Source organism: Ochotona princeps, chromosome 1 (genome assembly GCF_030435755.1).
Source record: "Ochotona princeps isolate mOchPri1 chromosome 1, mOchPri1.hap1, whole genome shotgun sequence".
Lineage (NCBI taxonomy): Eukaryota > Metazoa > Chordata > Mammalia > Lagomorpha > Ochotonidae > Ochotona > Ochotona princeps.
In genome coordinates, this window is record NC_080832.1 from 17,854,523 (window position 1) to 17,861,889 (window position 7,367).

At 38.8% G+C, this 7,367-nt stretch overlaps 1 long non-coding RNA gene across 1 annotated transcript in view; it reads left to right on the forward strand.

Moving 5' to 3' along the window:
* The window catches only part of LOC131480803 (uncharacterized), a 118,143-nt gene extending 113,571 nt beyond the window's left edge, over positions 1-4,572 (forward strand). Inside the window, exon 3 of the long non-coding RNA XR_009245834.1 lies at positions 4,404-4,572. This is a non-coding gene — a long non-coding RNA (uncharacterized LOC131480803). The remainder of the gene's footprint in view (positions 1-4,403) is intronic.
* The last annotated feature ends 2,795 nt before the right edge of the window (positions 4,573-7,367 follow it).

Sequence of the window (7,367 nt, forward strand, 5' to 3'; positions counted from 1 at the left end):
AGAAAATATCAACAAATTATTTGCTTATGAGCATATTCTTAATATGGGATATAGGGTTTGAAATGCAAATGGTTTATGTGTATATTTATGTTCATTCTACAATACTGCCTATTGGACTTATTTTCTGGTATTCAAATAATTGCAACATCAGGTTTCTTTTTAAATCGATATTTCTTCGAGGTAGGGAGAAGTGCCCAAAGCTGAGTCACTTTGAAAATGGCCACAACAGTCCCATGCTGGACCAGGACCCAGACTCGGGGCCCAGCGAGTAAGTCCACTTCTCTTAAGTGGTTCGTAGAGAACCCATCATTTGAACTATCACTGATGCTTCTTAGAGTGTGTGTAAGGAAGAAGCTGGATTCCGGCGCCGGAGGCAGTCCAGTCCAGGCAGTGTGACATGGGCTGTAGGTGTCTTAACCAGATCTTCAATGCTAAGCCAAAGGCCCACACGAATATTGGAGTTTTACTTTTCACTGTAATAAAACGTGATAAAAAATAAAACTTGAAAACTAAATAAAACGTATACTCTGGAATAACTGACACAGTATGGATTTCTCTTTTCCTCACAGTTATGTGCAGTAAGACTTTTTGTTTTAATTCAAATTTGTTGATGGAGGAATGTGGAGCTTGTGCGCTTCTGGAAGGAAGTGAAAATTTTGGTTACTACTTCAATTTCTTTATTTGGTTACCAGTAAAGGGGTTTTCTATCTCTGAGGCAGTTTTGTTCATTTATATTGATGTGCCTGCCTTCCTTTGGTTGCTAATTTGTGCATATGAGCTTTTTTTTTTTTTTTTGGCTTCTTAAACATTCTGCGTTATTTTATTTTAGCCATAGGTTTTAAAAATAACATGCACTAGATATATAAAACACAATCTAAGAATACATATCATGCCTTTTAATCTTCTTTATATATCTCATCCAAGGTGTTTCAGAGTTTCAGCTGTGTGTTTTCCTCCCACTTCATCTCCTTTTAGTGACTTCTGGGAGCTGGCTATACACACTGGCCTGGCATTCTTGTGGGCAGTGTTTAATGGTAGTGAAACTCCACCAGCACTGAGTAGAACCCACTCCTTCAGCTATTTTAAGTATGGTAATTTATTTATTTGTTGGCAAGTTTGATCCTACTTTAACAATTATTCCACACATTTTTCTATTTATTATAACATCTGTTCTTTCTGGTTTGGAAATGAGCAATTTTTCCCTGATACTTCAGTTCTCATGCTAATAAAATATTAATAAAATGAACAGGTTTCATCTAGTTCATAGATTAAAAATTCTACGAATATGATGATAATCTCTTCCTGCTCCTACCTCTTTTGCCTTTTTTCCTTCCGTCCTCCCCACCCTCCTTCCTTCCTTCATACCTGCCTACCTTCCTTCCCTTATTTCTAGCTTTGGGGACAACATTGTAGTGAATGTTATATTCAAATGCTCCATTAAATCAAGAGATCAACAAGTGAAAAGCCAAAAGACACTAGGTCAGCCATGACACACACAATCACCATAAACAGTAATCACACATAAAGATGACCATCTCACTCCAAACAGTACAGTGTTTAAATAATCAGATCATTAGAACTAATGTTGTGTAGTATTCTTAGCCATTAATTTTACGAAGACATAAAACAAACTTTTACAAGCATATATTTGCAATAATGGTGGTACACACTGATACTGATAATTAAAAACTATTACTTGATTATTTCTCTTTTTTTGTATTGGGTTTACTTTGCTCAAGATGATATTCTCAGTTTGCATCATTTTTTTGCAAGTGGTAGAATTTTTATAGCTGAATACCATCCTAGCATGTTCATATGTATATATGCATGTGTCCCCTTTTCTTTATCCTTTCCATCTGACGATGAACACCCTGGTTCACTTCATATTTTGGTTGTTGTGAACAGTGTTGCAAAAAAAATAATGGTCCAACCAATGGGTTTTGATATTTTTTTTATCATTTCTTTCAAATAGTTTTTTGACTCTTATCAAATCCTTCACTGACTCGTAGATCACACAGTAGTATCATTTTGCCCAAGAAGCTTTTGTGTTTTCTTTTTCACTTCTTCATCGATACATTATGTAGTAACATGCTACGTAACTCCGTGGTGCTGTAAACTTTTTGTTTTAGCTTCATTTATTTCTGTTGTTGACTTTGTTTCATGGCTCACTTAAGGGAACATGTAGTGATGATGTAATAGAGGCTGTCACATCCAGATGTGAAGGTAAAATGCAGTATGCATCTCCACTTCCAAATCAAAGATGGACTCCCAATGAAACTGTTGGACATATCATGGCAATAGGATGCTGGACTGTCTGGCATTGTCTATACCAGCAATATCCGGACACACTTACATCACAAACTGATATACTTATGACTGCTTATGGAGGGCTATACTATCATAATAATATGGGGAAAATCAGCCAGGGGTGGAAATTTAGGGACGGAGTAGGGAAATCCCAGATTTTATGGAATTATACCATAAAATTCAAAATAAAAAATGTCAATTAAAAAATTGTGGTGCAGATATTTTTGTGAAATAACATGTTTGGTCTTTTGGGTATATACTCAGAAATGGTATTGCTGGATCACAGGGCAAGCTTATAGCTAGTTTTAAAGAAAAACACCTAGATTGGTTTTTACACAGTGCTAATTTACATCCCCACCACCAGTAGCTAACAGTTCCCCTTTCTCAACATCCTTGCCAGCAGGTGTTGCTGTCTTTTGGATACTAGCCATACACACAGGTAAAATGGCATCTCATGACAGTTTCAGACTGCATTTGATTTATGGCTAGTGATGGTGAGAATTTTTACATGTATTTTTTGTTTACTTGTATTTCTTTGCAAAAATTGTGTATTAAAGTTCGTTGCCCACTTCTTAACTGAATTCGTTGTAATTTTTGGTTGTTCAGTTGTTTGAATTAATGATATTAACTCTTTGCAAAAATGATTATTTCACAACTACTTTTCCCTATTCCGTTGGATGCCTCCTCACTCTACTGATCCTTTGAGCTTCCAAGGTAAGGATGTCCATATTTTTATCAAGCCTTGAAAGCTTTCAACTACTATTCAGTTTATAAAGGCTATCAACATCTTTTTCCTCCTCTTCTTCAGAAATACCTTTAATACAAATATTTGGTTATTCTTATACTATCCCAAATTTTATGAATACTTGCTTCATTACTTCTAATTCTTTTCTGCTTGCTTTTGTGTGTTTGGGCTATTTCCAAAAATCTTTCTCTTAAGGTTGGAAATTATTTTGCCCACTTGGTATGTCTGGCTGTTTAAGATTTCAATCATAACTTACATTTTACTGATTAAAGATTTCATGTCTTAAAATTTATTCTGGATTTTTATTGATTTTTGTCTCCTTAGTAATCTTTGCTTTCATGTCACTTATTGGATTGAGTCCTCATTTCTTTAATCTGTCATTCTCTTCTATTTTGAATCATATTGAGTTTTTTGAGGACCATCGGCTTGGCCTTTATTCCTGCATTTCATACATGTCCTCAAATCAAGATCCGATTTCAGCAAATTCCGATGTTCTGGGAATGGCATGTTTTCCTAATTCTCTGTTTCTTCTGTCTTTATGTTGACATTTGCACATTTGCCATAATAATCGCTTCTTTATGGAGTAGATTTGCTTGGAAAATAGTGTATGGGTTCTAGGTGAGCTCAGAAGGTTTTGATCAGTGTCTATTGTATATGTATATACAGTATATATTTGACACAGTGCTATTATATGCTACAGTTTTTAATTTTATGAATTTGATTTTGGATGATTGTACATTTAAAATTAAATTCTATTTATTTACTTCCTCTGTTTTTAGTTAGCAAATCTGACTCCATATATCAATAGGCAAGAATCTGTCAAGAGAACAGGCTGATCTAGATCCATTAAAGAGGTGGCAATTGTGTAAATACAGATTCATAATGGCCTTTGGACATAATTTTTCAGTGTGTCATATTGTATTGAATCAACAGTCAACAGCTATTACCACAAGTGTTATTTCTACAGCTACAATTACAGCCTCCATTGCTTCTCATTAGTACTGTATAGTCTAGCACAAGAGCTTCGTGCTGGATCAATACAGCTATATAAAGTATGTCCCTTATTTTACAAATGAAAAAACAGAGGCTATAGAAGTTAGATAAATTGGACAAAATGATGTAAGTAGATTAGGTGGTATGGTATTTAGATAAATATGTCTGCTCCAAATATCACGTTTTTATATGCCAGTTGATTAACTGTAGCCCTAGGTAGGCTAATGATTTTCTGAGAGGATAGTGAAGGCACTGAGATTGGATGTTTCTGAAACACTTCAGCCTCTCATTCCTGAGGGACATTTCTTGTACAGATGGCTAATTACATTAATTACATTTCTCTCAATTTCATTCTCAGCATGCCAATTTGAACATAGGAGGAGTACTTGCTCACACCCCCATCTGCCTTAATAGAATATCTGTTAACAACATGATTTCTGAAACAGGAGTCAGGAAGAGAGGAAAGAAAATGGCTAACTTTGCTCTGAGAGTGAATGCTATATTTTTAAGGTCAGTGCCTGAAATGTGTTGGTAACTTGGTGATTTTTGAGGGTGAATGGAAACTAAGTGGTAGATAAGAATAAATCTATAAAAGATATAGGAACCTGATCCAGAAATTCTACTTTGATGATATTCAACTGCTGAGGAAGTTAAGAGTAACTGATTTTGATACTCAGTGGATGCCTGTTTTTCTTTCTTGCCTTACAGATTAGTTAAAACAAGTCATCTATTAAGAAAAAAGATTGATTGACTCATAGATTTAGTGGGACTAGGTCCTATATTGGTGGCACCATTGATGTGACCTTTATACAGGTCAACTGAACACATTTCAAGGTTGTGAATGGCAACACGGTAGCAATGCATGGGATGTGGTGAGACTGGAGGCAAGGGAGATTCAAGGGCCAAGGCTGCTATTTGTATTGCAGTTCATTCTTTGGGAGAACTAACTGCAGTCCCTTGGAATCCAGGAAGGCAGCATCCTTTGTGTCTCAGGTATCTTAGAGAGCCTCACCTCTCACAAGGTTTACCATTTCTCAAAACCATAGCACTGAGTCCCAAGCCTATCACATGAACTGTTGTAGGTATACGCAAGCAATTTACAAGCAAGAGCAGAGATCAAAACCACTGGTCAGGCCAGAAAATATGATGTGAGAGTATTTGCTTGGTCATTATTTGCCGCTTGAAAAAATCTGTGAGATGGCTCAGAGTGTATAGATGGAGAATGCTTCAAGATGATGTGAAATCCTGGATGTCAGGGAAGCATTGGGCTGGAAAGATTAAACCATGGTCAGAAGTAAGAGTGAGCACTTAGAAGAAATCACAAATGGAAAGAAAAAGGGGCTGGGGTGGTGACATATCAAGTTAATCTTCTGCTTGTGGTGCCAGCATCCCATATGGGTGGTGGCTCATGTTCTGGCTGCTCCACTTATGATCCAGCTCCCTACATGTGGCCTGGGGAAGCAGTGGAGGATGGCTCAAGTCCTTGGGCACCTGCATCTGTTTAGGAGACACTGAGGAAGCTCCTGATACCTGGCTTCAAATCTACTCAGCTCTGGGTGTTATAGGCATTTGGAGAGTGAACCATCAAATGGAAGACCTCTCTGTCTCTCTCTCTGTCTCTGCTTCTCTGTGTGAAATATGACTTTCAAAGAAAAATAAATCTTAAAGAATGAAAAACAAGAAAGCTGTGTTCAGGATGCTGGACATGGCCTGATTCATCACCATTACATACTTTTAGATAATAGTGTCCCGTACTCATGGAATGCACAAATCAGTGATTGTGGTTTTTTTTTTTTAAGATTTATTCATTTTATTACAGCCAGATATACAGAGAGGAGGAGAGACAGAGAGGAAGATCTGAGGAAGATCTTCCGTCCGATGATTCACTCCCCAAGTGAGCCACAATGGGCCGATGCGCGCCGATCCGATGCCAGGAGCCAGGAACCTCTTCCGGGTCTCCCACGCGGGTGCAGGGTCCCAATGCATTGGGCCGTCCTCAACTGCTTTCCCAGGCCACAAGCAGGGAGCTGGATGGGAAGTGGAGCTGCTGGGATTAGAACCGGCACCCATATGGGATCCCGGGGCTTTCAAGGCGAGGACTTTAGCCGCTAGGCCACGCTGCTGGGCACAGTCTTTTGACATATGGAAAACATCAATTTTTATAGTTAGGAGCCAAGGCTTAATTTCAGTTGGTCAACCATCTATAAGGATTTAGACCTACTATATTGAAACACTGATTTTATGAAAGCATTTATTAACAATTTTTAAAATAAGGATATTAATTACTAACATTTAAACTTCATCACGTACAGATTTGATATTCATGATTAGAGAATACTTTTTAGTTATATATTTCACAAATTCACATGTGGTATAAATTACATTGTGAATCATTTGTCTTAAAACTCTAGTGTGCTTAGAGAGTGTGATGGCGGAATAGAGTGAGAACATGATAGAACAGAGAAAAACTGGCCAAAGTGAAGCAGACAGGTTGTGACCCTGGGAACTAGGAGAGGACAGGTCAGTGGCAGAGGGACAATGGAGATGTGTAGACGGTATAGAGCAGCACACAGACCACGGCTCCAGTGAAGATGCGCCAGCAGTGACTGACACTCCACGGGTGGTCACGTGAGGAGGGGGAGATCACTGGCAACTACAGAAGTGAATCCAGACATAAAATTGTGGCTCCAACTGATTTTTGGATTTTATTGTGAGCTGAAGAGAGTGGCAGAGCCCCAGAGGATGAGAGTGGGAACAGCCTGGGTTTCAAAGCCTGGACCCCTACCAGTGACACATTGGGTGCTGTTTTGAGTTCTGTGGCAAAGGCTCCTGGTGGAGGAGGGAAGGATAACAGCGAGCTGCAGAAGTGCTGAACCAATGGAAGGCTCACTTCTGGTTCAACATATTGCACTGGTCCCATCAGCAAATATTACCTACTTGGCATTCCATGGTTTCCATGCAAAATTGTCTGGGTTGCGCCCAGCGTGAGAGCGTAGCAGCTAAAGTCCTCACCTTGAATGTATCAGAATCCCATATAGGCACCGGTTCTAATCCCGGTGGCCCTGCTTCCCATCCAGCTCCCTGCTTGTCACCTGGGAAAACAATTGAGAATGGCTCAAAGCCTTGGGACCCTTCACCCACGTGGGAGACTCGGAAGAAGCTCCTGGCTTTGGATTGGTTCAGCTCCAGGTGTTGCAGCTGGAGTGAATCATCGGATGGAAGATCTTCCTCTGTCTCTCCTCCTCTCTGTATATCTGCCTTTCCAATAAAAAAGAATCTTAAAAAAAACCCAAAGTATTTTGGGTTGCCCCCCAGAGAACAG